The sequence below is a fragment of the Cetorhinus maximus genome, chromosome 18 (assembly GCF_964194155.1).
Source record: "Cetorhinus maximus chromosome 18, sCetMax3.hap1.1, whole genome shotgun sequence".
Taxonomy (NCBI): Eukaryota; Metazoa; Chordata; class Chondrichthyes; order Lamniformes; family Cetorhinidae; genus Cetorhinus; species Cetorhinus maximus.
In genome coordinates this window covers 98453208-98466810 of record NC_135896.1, presented here as the reverse complement: position 1 = coordinate 98466810, position 13603 = coordinate 98453208, and the positions used below count along the sequence as shown (strand labels likewise).

The following is a 13603-nucleotide window of genomic DNA, read 5'->3' as shown; positions in this document are numbered from 1 at the left end:
ATTACCAAACTGCCTTATTTAAGTGCCTTCTTTCTTGGCTAGTAGCCATTTGGTAACACGGAACTTGAGGTTGCTGATAAAAGAGACTTTTTTTGTCAAAGTTTCTCATCCTGCACTCATCAGGACAATTTGCAAGAAAATACCAATGTCAGAGGAAACAACATATTTATACTGTATGAGAAGAGAGTGCTGATTGGTTGACAAGTGGACTCTGATTGGTAGAGCATTGCCACGGAGAATGCACCAGCTGGTGGTGACTGACAGTTAACTGCCAAGCATCGTTTGAAATTTAAACCAGGCAGCTTGACTCTGATTGGTCAAGACATGTCCTGTAGAATGAACCAGCGAATGGCTGTCACTTATTTTTGTTTAGCTGAAACAGGCGCAATGTGTGTACATGTTCTTTCTGTCTGCAAAGAACAGGGCCCTGTGCATTAATATATGTAGCTTCCAGTACACGCAAATGCACCACACTGCGAGCCCAACTGTCAATCTTAAATTGGTTGTTAGCAAATGTTGTCCAAACACAGAATCACATCTAATGTTGGACACTGTGTTTTGAGTTTTGCGAGCACGGGCCAGTTAGGTGTGGTCTGTATCTTGCCCATTGTGAACAGTGGAAGGGACATGCTGTTTGATACAAGCCAGCAATCTTTGGGCCTACATACCCAGCATCAGACAGGTGCTGGTATTTGCTTGCAAATTGTGCTGATGATTGTAAGACAAAAAGCTTTGAGAAAAAAGGGTCTCTTTTCTCAGCATTACTTGGCTGGCTATTTAAAACATGAGTTCCAGGTGCATATATAAGTGAGGGTGAAAAGTTCGTTTTTCACAATGGATATAGCTTGAAATTACAAGTAAATAAGCTCCAATAGTATAATTACCCGGAAGTTGCCCAACAACAACAAATGCTCTAAGCCATTTCATTCACCTAAACCATCATATGTTAGAAATTATGCTACACAATTGAAAAAATACATTCAGGAAAACTGCCACACTGAATTTAAAGAATTTTTTTGAAAAATATACTTTATTCATAAAATATCTGGAAGAACATTTCAAACCATTTCAAAATCACCATCACAAAAAGTACGATCAGTTTCAACTTTTACACATGGATCACGAGGTGCTTCAATACAATCAATGAATATTACAATCATTTCAATCTGGTCAATGCAGACAATCAGACAATGGGATTGGAGTTATCCACATACATCATGTTGCACTCTGAGGGCTTCAATACAATTATAATACAATTAGTATTCAATGCAGACATTCATTTTGAGCTGTACAGCCCGAGGGGTCTATACAGTTCCCAGCCCCTCGGTGCCCTGTGGCAGAAAGGTCTTAGACAGCGACCTTTTCCCATTGCGCCTTTGCAGCAGCTGCCCCAAACTTTAGTGCGTCCCTCAGCACGTAGTCCTGGACTTTGGAATGTGCCAGTCTGCAACACTCGGTCGGGGACAACTCTTTGCGCTGGAAGACCAACAAGTTTCGGGCAGACCAAAGAGCATCTTTCACCGAGTTGATGATCCTCCAGCTGCAGTTGATGTTTGTCTTGGTGTGTGTCCCTGGGAACGGCCCATAGAGCACAGAGTCCTGTGTCACAGAACTGCTCGGGATGAACCTCGACAGAAACCACTGCATCTCTCTCCAGACCTTCTTTGCAAAGGCACAATCCACAAGGAGGTGAACAACGGTCTCTTCCCCACCACAGCCACCTCGAGGGCAACGTGCAGAGGGGGTGAGACTCCTGGCGTGTAGGAAGGATCTGACGGGGAGGGCCTTTCTCACCACCAGCCAAGCTATGTCTTGGTGCTTGTTGGAAAGTTCTGGCAATGAGGCATTCTGCCAAATGACTTTGACAGTCTGCTCGGGGAACCATCCCACAGGATCCACCATCTCCTTTTCCCTCAGGGCCTTTAAGACGTTACGTGCCGACCACTGCCTGATGGACTTGTGGTCAAAGGTGTTTCTCTGCATAAATTTTTCCATGAGTGACAGGTGGTCCAACTACTTGGAGCGTTCCGCGGCAGCGTGGCCAGACCCATCCTTCGCAACACCAGGCTCAGGTAGAACCTCAGCACGTAGTGACACTTGGTGTTTGCGTACCGAGGGTCTACGCACAGCTTGATGCAGCCACAGACAAAGGTGGCCATCAGTATGAGGGCGATGTTGGGCACGTTTTTTCCCCCCTTATCTAGAGGCTTGTACATCGCATCCCTGCGGACATGATCCATTTTCGACCTCCAGATAAAGTGAAAGATGGCTCGAGTGATCGCCACCACGCAGGAGTCTGGAATGGGCCAGACCTGCGCCACGTACAGCAACAGCGAGAGTGCCTCACACCTGATGACTAGGTTCTTACCCGCAATGAAGAGGGAGCGTCGCTCCCACATGCCCAGCTTCCTTTGCATCATAGACACTCGCTCCTTCCAGTTTCTAAAGCACGCCCCGGTCCCTCCGAACCATATCCCCAGCACCTTCAGGCCGTCAGCCCTGACGATGAAGGGGACAAAGGATTGGTCAGCCCAGTTCCCAAAGAACATGGCCTCGCTCTTCCCATGATTTACCTTGGCTCCCAAAAATATGAAGCGCTTCACGGTTTTGCGTGTCACCCTTGCGCAGGGGCCATGCTAATCTTCTCTGTATCATTCCAATTTTAGTATATGTGCTGCCAAAGGGAGCATTAAAGAAATCACCAAAATCACCAGCATTGAAAGCATGAATACCATTAACTAGTTTCTAACAAATCCCCAGCCTTGTTATTGGACCTACCACATCTAACTCAATCCCTCACCACTGAGCACCAATGTCCAACTCCATCGATATCTTACCACAAACCTGTTAGTCTTTAAATTACTCAAGGTACAATTGTCGCTTTGTGGAAAGATGTAAAAACCCTCTCCTGCTTTTGTCAGAAATGATTGCCTTTGCTACCATATTCATGGTCTCCTGGCCGACATATCAATGACAATCAAGAGGCCAGAGGAGCAAGTTGCTCTCAAACCTCCATGAGTATTAGCCCGAACTGGGTATCAGGAGATGCACGTGCGTTCTGAAGACAACTCCCATCCTGATGTTCATTCCCTCTTTGAATGGTAAACTGTGCTTCATTTGGCATTGCTCAGTGACAGCACAGCAATAAGGTCGGGGATTCAGTGATGTCAAAATCATGGATAAGGAGCCATTTCATAGAAAATGTTGATGCTTCAGTGCAATGCGTTGCCGGTACCAACCTTTCTAACCAAATGGAACGTAGTGAATGAAGTCTATTTAAAGAGGCGGTGTGGAGGGGTGGAGGGGAGAGAGAGAATGCGGATTGGACAAGTGAGTGAAGAAAAGAAAAAGGGATAAAAGAAACACAACAGCAATGCAAGAAGGGGACTTTAAAAATGAGTAAGAATGTACATGCAAAGAAAGATGGATGCAACATTTAGAAACTCCTGGTAACAGGGGGTGTGTTAAACTGCTTAGTAGAATGACGGTTTTAAAGAGTAAAGAGTTGATATTCAAGAATGACTATTACAGAAAGTAATTTATGCCGACTTCACTTTCTAGACACATTAACATGGTAACTAAAAGCAGTGGAATTCCACAAGGGTAAAGTGCTTCCCAGTCCAGCCCATCAGTAACTACTTCCTGCCGTCACACAGAAGACCTCATGTAAACTGGCATAAGCAAAATCAGAACAAAGTTGCAAAGGATAGAGTGAAATATGTTTCGTGAATGTTTGTGAAGGTTGGAAATTTCACAAAGTGTTTTATTTGCAACTTTGTGCACCTAATTATTTCTATCGGCGATTGAAAAAAAAATGGCTGAAAATACATTTCCACAGTGTAAAATAGTTGTATAAATATCCATTTCTCCCCTCCCTACCCCCACCCGACCCCCATCATAAGCTTTCAAGTTAGCAGGTTTGCCATTACAAAGACAACAAATATTATCAAAACACACAAGCAAACTCCAAACAGGATCACTCCAACCTTCTTCCGTGTTTGCCATCTACAAAGGCCTTAACTTGGATGTTTGACAAAAACCTGTCCGTCAAGCTGCATGCCTGAGTCTATCAGGCTGAAAAATCAGAGCTAATAAAAGTCAATCAGTGATTGTTTAACTTTACTGCTACTGCCTGAAGCAGGATTACAAAAGCTTAATGCATATCTAAAACTCAGCCAAGAATCTCTGTCATCTGTGGAGAGATCAGTAAAACTCTGACCTAGTGGAAAATTTTTAAAATTCCCCTGGGCACCTTGAATAAATGTGGATTATTTTAGTTACATTCCCACTGTATGAAATTTCTGCACTATTAAATGTCTTAATTCATAATTCCACATTATTTAAAATTAAATTATGCAGAGTGGAACATAAAATAAACTTACTGTTCAGGAACGATACTTCGGAAGCTGCCTGACATGAGGTATTTGTCGGAGATGAATAAGCTAATTGTAGTTAAATTGTTTCATTTAGTACCTTGCTTTATTATAGACTGTTTATGTTGCTGTTTTTCCATTAATCCTGGATCAAATTGATACTGTTAATTGTCTTTTATAAATCCTTCATCTATTCTCCAGCTGGCTTTTAAATCATAATTAGAATCAGAGAGGCATTCATGAATTAATGTAAAAAACATATTACTAGTTTGTTGAAAGACGATGATATTCTTCCCTTAGACCAAATGAATTAAATTTTCAACACATCATGGATACTAGAGTATGGAAATAAAATGCTGGTAAAGGTAAAAGCAACCAAGAAGCTGTCAAATATATCAGAAAACTTAATTATTGTATTTCAGGGAAAGAAATCTGCTGTCCTTACTCAGTATGGCCTAGATGTGACTCCAGTCCCACAGCAACGTGGATAACTATTAACTGTCCTCTGAAGTGGCCTGGCAAGAACGCAGTTGTATCAAGTCTTTTGGAATTGGTTCCAGAAGGTGACCCATCAACGCCTTCTCAGGGGCAACTAAGGATGGGCAATATACACCTGCCCTTCCAGGAACTCACACATCCTGAGAAAGAAAGAAAGAAGAAATTCTTGCCCCCAGTTCTGATGCCCCCACCACCCCACCCCCCTCCTCCTTCCCCACCCTTGCCATGCAATGATTAGTTTGCCCTCAGTATGTCTTTATGTTCTAATTGCTAACAGTGGTACAATGTCACCAGCAGGAAAGGCTGCACCCTTAGCTCACATGTTCCCATTGGAAGGGCTTCCCCTCTGCTCCAAGGGACCGGCCAGCTTTGCCTCTCCGAATTGTTGCCTTTACATTTTCACCTCCAAGGCTGCCTCCATGCTGATTGGTCCCCCTGATTGGGTCTGCTGCACTGGGAGCCCAGCAAAAAGGATGGCGAATGTGGAGATGGCCGATTAAGGGAGCCGCCTCCTGGAGGATTGTGCCACTGGTCTCACCGATGACAGGTTGCAGCTCACAACCCCCATTTGGTCCCAAAGCCTGCGGGAAAATCTAGCCATTCGATTCAGGTTTCACATACGGTACAAACTGCCAGCACCCAACTCTTATCATCTCCTAATGTGGCTTGGTGGCAAATTCAGTTTGATAGCCCTCCTGGGAAGAATTTGGGACATTGTACCATGTTAAAAATGCAAAATAAATGCAAGCTGTTGTTGAGAATGGACTTATACACCTTCATTAAATTTACACGTGTTTAGCTTTCATGCATTTTTCATTTGGGAGACATGTTGTGGGGAAAGGGGTACTTGCATGGGTATCAAAGGGGGTAGGCGGAATGTGGAGTTGAGGCCACAATAAAATCGGCTATAATCTTATTGACTGGAGGAGCGGGCTCGAGGGGCCGAATGGCCTACTCCTGCTCCTAACTCATCTGCTTGTATGTTTGTAAGTATGTAAACGTGGCATTTGTCAATGCTGACAGTGTGCATGTGTTTGAGGATGGGAAATTAAGCCACAAACTTTCAAAGCCTGTGACATTTAGTGGGATAATCAGTGGAGAGCAGGAATGAAGAACTACTTCAGTTCCTGAAGAAGACCTGATAATTCACAAATGGCAAAAATCACAAGTGAGTTACCAAGGGGAGAAGTTTTCCTATGGTGGGCGGGAGTGGGTGTGGAACCGATTGCCGCCCGCCATCAGCTGGCTGCCGTCATTTTACGAAGGTGGGCCAATTAAGGCCTGCCCAGTGTAACGCGCCCCCAGTAGCGCTCAGCGCTAACTGTGCGGGTGGGGGGGGGGGTGGGAGGAGGGAGAGTCAGGGCCTGAGCTCTTTTGCGCATGTGCATGAAAGAGCGCAGCAATCTCCCTGAGGCACGGAGCTGCCTCAGGGAGATTGAATGGATTGTAAAATTTTTCAATAAATAAAGTAAAAATATATTTAAACATGTCCCCTCATGTGACAGTGTCAGGGTATGTTTGTGAAGTATGGAAAATGTATTTATTTCATAAAACCTTCAAGAAACCTCATCCCGCCCGTGGATGCAGTCTCCTGAAAAATGTGTAGGTCGCTTGGGCGTGTCGGTAATATTCCGCTCCAAGGTTTTCTCTTCAAGGGGAATACATTTTATGTTCCACAGTTAGTGCAGTTCAAGTTAATGCAAAATATTAATTCATTCATAATATCAGTGAGATGAGGACTATTATAATCACAGAAAAGTAAAATATTTCAAAATTAGTTAGGCTGCTGTAAACAATTAAACGATCTCATTACCATTTTAATGAAATACTGAGTCCAAACTGATCTTTAAAAGATTATTATTTTTCTTTACAGCTGAATAATGGAGTTGAAATCTCACCCTATCTGTCCTTGCTATTGAGGCAATGCATTCTATTTTGTACCCAAATAACGATATTAATTCCTAGCGTAATCCATGTGGAACATGTTTTCACAGCAGCAGTCAAAGGGAAGAATCCTTGAGAAATCGGAAGTGTGGATTTTGTCTTGCATTTGCCAATTAGTCTCAATCTGAGATGCCAATTCAAGGAAACAATGAGCAAATATACCGACTTCCATTGGTAGAATTTGAAAGGATTAACAAGTCTCTTCAGTTTGTTTGCACACTCCTCTTGGCATTCAGAACAGGAGCAATGTTGTTGACACCAGGGAGGCAACCCCCAAAACTCGAAATGAACATGGAATAAAGTGACTTGGTTTTTTCTAAGAAATGCCCTTTACTGCTTTCGTTAAGGGCCTTGATTAAGTTGCTATCATTGCCTATTATGTGATTTTTCTTTTCCTCAATGAGTTAACCTATAGGACTGGAAGATGACCTCCTGCCACAGCAGTGACTGGAACGTAAATACATTGCAATCCCACAAAGTATGATTGCCCAAGTCTGAATTCAGTGTGTGGAAATGTTTTCTTTTATACAATAACACTGACCGGATTCGCTGCCAGGTGTTCATGTCACACAGGATGCTGCTGGGTCCAAGCCAAATGGCACAGGAACAAGACGCCATGTTTGAATCATGGGGTGTAATTGGTGAACTTTTAAAATACAGACCACACCACTGACTGAATTATTTTCCTCTTCCCTGCTGCCACTTGCAGTCAATTCTCACTTTATTCCCAAATTGGGTCTGTCTCCAAATCTTCCTCCCATATCCCACATCTGTCTTGGCTTCTCAGTGCACCTGGCCCACTCGACGTGTTTGCCTTGTCTTGCTTGAGTTCTATACTGGGATTTAGAGAGACAATGGAAGCCTTTTTTTTTTAAAGCCACACCATCAGGCTGGGACAGACTGAGATGCTGGGGGGTTGGGGATGGGGAGGAGAGCAATGAAGCTCCTGAAACTGAAAATCAGCCAGCAGGCGAGGCAGACACATGGAGCAAGTGGCAGAGGAAGAAATACAGTCAGGAAAATCCTCCAACAGTTTGTCTCCAAAAACTCTACCTGGGTGCCAAGAACTATTGTGATCTAACTCTACCTAAGGGGATAGAGAGCAAACGTGAGTGAGCATGAGCAAGAGAGAGAGAGAGTGAGAGAGAAAGTGAGAGAGTGAGTGAGAGAGAGTGAGTGTGAATGAGTGTGTGTGTGAGAGATAGTGTGTGTGAGGGAGAGGGTGAGTGTGAGAGAGAATGAGGGAGAGTGAAAGTGAGAGCAAGAGAGAGCGAGTGAGTGTGAGAGTGAGAGACAGTGTGTGAGAGAGTGAGGGTGAGAGAGACAGAGTGGGAGACAGGGTGTAATAGTTTGAGAGAGAGAGAGGAAAGTTCATTATAAAATACAATCACTTAAAAAAAACTGGTGAATCAGAGATATTACTGCTAACAAATTATAACAAGTCCTTTACTTATGTTTTCTCTAATCCAGCACATGTTGGTTTACCAAAATGTGCGTAGTGCAGATGCACTGAGACTTTGGTGCAAACTGAGGTACAATTCAATAATGCAAGCTCATGTTTCTAGTTACACTGAGCAAGCGTTAATAGCTAAATGACACTGTTATCAGAATATGCCATTATTAATCCTTGCTGTAACCCAAAAAGATTAATGTAATGTTGAATGGCATATTTATTCAATACCCATAACATTTTTTTAAGTAAAAACAGCTGTAAATTTGAAAGAACTAAAGTTGCAATTTATTGAAGTAATATAGTGAAATAATATGGCATCTGCTAATATTGTTCTCATTACAGCAATGTCCAGTGTTAATGGTCAGGTTTAATGCACTTTGACCCATGCACCATATAGGCTCCTATGTAATGCAAGGGGTTATCTGCAGATCTCACAGTGTCTACAGGAAGTCCACTTCTTCTCCCAACACTCCGCCCCTCACTCCCAACTTAACTTTCTTTCAATCTTTAAAGCTAAGGCTGAACACGGGCAAATTGCGCTGTTACTGGCTGTAATTTTGATGCAGGATTTCCAATCACACAAAAAAAAAGGATTGCTGGCATGCAGATGGAAATGTTTGAGTTAAATCATTTTGTACCATGTAAAGGTTCTTGAGTGGCAGCAATTGGCTACATCCCAGTTATCAGTTTTCCTAGACAAGGCAGAAAAACTTTACCTACTATTTAGCCCAAGGCTAGGGCAAAAGACATTCTGACAGACTGGACAGATTTTGCTTCATTCTGTGGAGCTCTGGTTGGCAGGACTGATAAGCGCGCTGATAGTAAATTCTTGTCTATCAAAACACCACTGTAAAACTAATGAGTCAACTAGGCCTCGACAGATGATTTTGGAAAGGGAAAAGGGAACAGAAGTTGGGAGAAATAGTTAGCAGTGGATGTCAGAGTCATTTTTTCCCTTCTGTAGAATGCAAATCTATATATGGACTATAGTCCCTTAAATTAGGATCTGCCACAGAGCTCTAAGAATAAGGGAAACTAAAAATAGGCTTGTTCTCAAGGGGAGTCATTGTTTTAATGCCTACAAGGCTTCACTTTAAAAAGGAAGAGTCCCATGGGCAACAATCAATGATACTTCCTTGATGCCCACATTTAGCTCGCTGTTTTTTCCAACATACAAGAGCCAGGGATTTTCCGACTCTTATCCAAAAAGCAAAGTGGCAAGCCCTAAAATGAGTCAAGCATTCCCTGAATTAACCATTCACTCTACTTTCAGGGCACCTTTTTTTTTAAAAAAAAAACAGATGTTGCTTTTTTTATTATATATTTTATGTAATAGTTTTTTCTTTAAAAAAAAAATCTGCTGCAGCTTAACTGAGCTTGCAGCTGCAGGTAGGTTGGAACCCTGCCAGTTCCTCGTCCTGCCCAAATAACATAATAACCGCAGGCTCCAGACACTTGATCCTCCTGATTTCCATCAAGCAGGGAGAGGGGAAGGGAGAAAAGAGGGTAAATAGCCCCGGATTGTGCAAAGCTGCTCATCCAGGCCTGCAGCTGGAATTGACATAGGGTTCTCTGCCTTTTTTTTTGGGAGATGTGCCCAATAGGTTGAATCAGAGCTCATTTGCGCAGGTTGCGTTGCTTTGCCACCAGCCTCCCACCCCAGACTCCTTCGGTTTATTAACTTTAAAAAGCACTCCTTTCCTGCCAGAAACCTGGCATAGTCAGCGCACAGGGCAGCTCCCAGCTTTGTACACGCAACAGTCGCTGGCTTTCTTTTCCTGTTCGCAATCTATTTGCATGAGATCATTCCTGTGATTATGACTGACTTCTTTTTTATTCCCCAACTCCCAGGATCAAACTTGAAAGCAAAAAAAAAAAACCTTTTTGATTTACATCTACCCTACTTTTCGGGAATATGTCCCATGAAAGTAAAAAGCAAGAGAGGGGCTAAAAGCATCCATGTCATCAGAACCAAAATAATTATCTATCAAAGTTAATTAGTTTTCAGTAAGCAGAGTATTCAAATGAGAGTGAAGGCTTGCCTTTAGCATTTGGAATGTGGTCGGGTGTAATCAGAGACTAAATTAACTACACTTATGAAGCAGTTTCCTACAAAAAGTTACTAGTGAAATCCCGTGAAGAACTATAGTAAACACCCACTCCCCATCCAAGAGGAGTTCAATTTCAGTAAAGCAGGTGGAAGCTAAAATTCACTGAAGAAAAAGGTAAATTTGGTAAAGTCCTCCAAATATTGAAGCAATAGGAGGGCAGTGCTTCATCTAGGTCAATTTCACATCATACAAAGTGAAACTAGTAACAAACACCTCTGCTGATTTCAACAAGAAATGCCATCAAAAGATCCCCCTTAAAACCTACCTCTTTAACCAAGCTTATAGACAGCCATCCTAACAACACCTTCTGTGGTACATTGTCCATTTTTATCTGATTACACTTCTGTGAAATGCCTTGGAACATTTTCCTAAGTTAATGGCACAATATAAGCGCAAGTTGTATTAATATAAACAGATAGCTTACCAAGGACACACTTGAAAAATAATTCAACAAATTTGGCTGTGCTTTGTGAGAATTCAATTATTCTGAAGCGTATGCAACATCCTGCCGAAACATAAACAATTTGTGGCGTCGGTGTCAGCCATAGTTCACCAATGCAGCATCTTTATTAATGATGATGGGATTAACTTATTTCTTAATTATTTTTGAAAAGTCTAAAATTAAAATGCATGCATTTCTAAATATGTCACACACACATACATCGCAGTGCCATTTATTTTCAGTGACTAAACAGATTACAATAGGCACTGTGTACAGATGCAACCATTCATCATTTATTTTTACCTAAACAGGAAAAAGGAGTTTTCAACAGCACATTGTATTTTCATGGCTGGGGCAGTATCTCATTGGCATATTAGGGGACATAGAAACTATTACCTGCGTCAACTCCTCGCCATGGCAGAAATCTGTTCTGTGCATTATTCTATACTTTTGGAAAGGTAGAACAAAAGCCAGGGATTTTATTTCACCCACTTCTGAAATTTGAATCATTTCATTTGTCACTCTTTTCTCTGTGAACCCGAGATCATTATCTATACATAGCCATCAAGGTAAAGCAAATAGTTCGAAAATTACTTTTACCTAATTTAAGGACTACAGCTGCTTAAAGCTCTCATTTTAGTCTCCAGGCACCTCATTTTAACTTTGATTTTTTTTTTATGATGGAATGTAGCCATTTATGTGACCTTTTGTTCCTCCCTCAGAGGAAGACTGGTGACAGGTAGATTTATTAAGAGTTTGTTATTGTAAATTCCAGATCTTGCGATTATCTCAGATTGAACTTCTGGAGCTTTTTCTGACGTTCTGGTATTAGTTCAAATATGTTTTAATGTTTGTTCTCACCTCTGTGTGACCCTGTTATAAATACATCTCAGATGACAAATGCCAAATAAATTTTCATTGAATATGGCTTTCTTAGCAATATAAAATCTGCCCGTGGAAACACTTCATCAAAACCGTTGCTGGAATTCCAAAGAAGAAGAAAAAAAACAAATTGTTTCAAGCAAAGACATTTCGGGACAGTTCCAATGGTTGCAAGAAGCTGGTGTTGCTTCTTCACCTGTCCAGAGGGGACGGGGTTGATTTGCTCTGACTTCAATATTTATTTGCTATGAATGGGGCTGAAAATAAAGCAGGAGATGCAAAGGGAAAATATTTGAAATAGAATTTCACCAGGTCAGCACTAGATCAGCGAGTTTGAAGGACAGTGTAAGTTTTGGTTCATATATGCTATGTTTTGGGGATTATTGCCTGAGACAATACTTAATAGAGTGAAAAATTATAAACAAAAGATGAGATGCAACAGTCTGTTGATCTCATCACATCACACCCTTTTGCACCATAACTATTCTATATTTTAATTGCATCCCAATAATACAAATAATAGAATCGTAGACATCATTAACTTCTTCCTTTTGTTCTATATTAGGCACCAAATAAACATCATTAACCTCTTCTTCTTAGCTAACATCCATAAATTGGCTTTTTAACTTGAATCAATATTATTTTAAAAACATTAAATATCACTTTGCTAAGCTAAATTTGCTCTCAGGAGAGGAGTCCTTTTAATGATGACTTGCTCTTATTTATTTATTTTTCCATCTGATTATATCATTTTCCCCTCAACTGGGGATAGCAATAAAAATATAAATTAGCTCTAGATATACAGGCACTGTTGGACAGCTCTTAAATGCATTGCTTCATTGCAAGTTTTAATAGCAATATTCAAATGCGTTCTCCATTAGGGAGAGAATTACCAAGTGGATACAAGAATTGTGAAGTCAATACTTTGCTCAAATGAACTTTAAGAAATATTAATTCAGATACAAGGGATCTCTTTGAAACTTGAGAAATACACACTTAAGGATGGGCATGGACTGACAGACTTTGCAGTAAGTTCAGTACATTCGAGTTCCATTTATCAGAAAGTTCGATTCAAGTGTGGGTTTTTCCCCATTCATCTCTATGAGCTGAGTTTCTCCTTGCAAGCTGCTTTCACTTATAAACAAGGCTTTTTTTCCACTGCTGTGTAAGCATTTCAGTGATCTGAGGTCACCTTGCACCCTTTTTGTCCCGCAGCATGTATCATTAATCACCCATTAATGACCAACAGTCCATAACAAACATCTTGGAATGCAAGTTAGACTAAGATGATGTTTTATGTTACATTTTTAGTACAGCCTTGTTCTTTACAGATTGGGTATCTGATCATTAGTTATCAAACAAGAGTTTATTTTGCTTTGTAACAATGGACTTTTAAACTGTTTAAAGAGAGTAATTTGCCCCTCCTTCCTTATCATGTTTTGGAGTAGTCAGTGACAATTAAAAAGGGTATCTGAGATAAGAGTTTATCTGAGAAATGCTTTCAGAATAAGAAAATATTATGGGGGAATTATATTCAGCAATTGAGGCATTTACTATTGATCGTAGCAATTTTTTCCCTTTCTTTCACATGCCTTTCTTAGCCATGAACCAACTATGTCGATATACTGTAGGTTGCCAGGCTTTTGTTATTGATGCTCAGCCTGCGACTCTTACCCCAGTCTCCTCTGTTCGAATTCAGGTCTCACCACTCACCCAATCAACCCACCAACCATCACATATCCCTTCCCCAGCCCACCTCCCCGCACCTCCCTAGCACTTAGCTTGCCATCTCTCCACGCTTTCGCAGCTGTGATTGGGAACTCAGGCCTATGGAGATCATGGGAGGCAATCTATTTTGTAACTCTTGAATTCGCTATTTCAATGGAACATGCCACAATGC

General features: G+C 41.4%; 1 non-coding gene across 1 annotated transcript; it reads right to left on the bottom strand.

Moving 5' to 3' along the window:
* Positions 1–2583: 2583 nt before the first annotated feature.
* On the bottom strand, positions 2584–2690 carry LOC144693583 (U6 spliceosomal RNA). Its single transcript, XR_013579566.1, has one exon. It is a non-coding gene; the product is annotated as a U6 spliceosomal RNA (small nuclear RNA).
* Positions 2691–13603: the final 10913 nt, after the last annotated feature.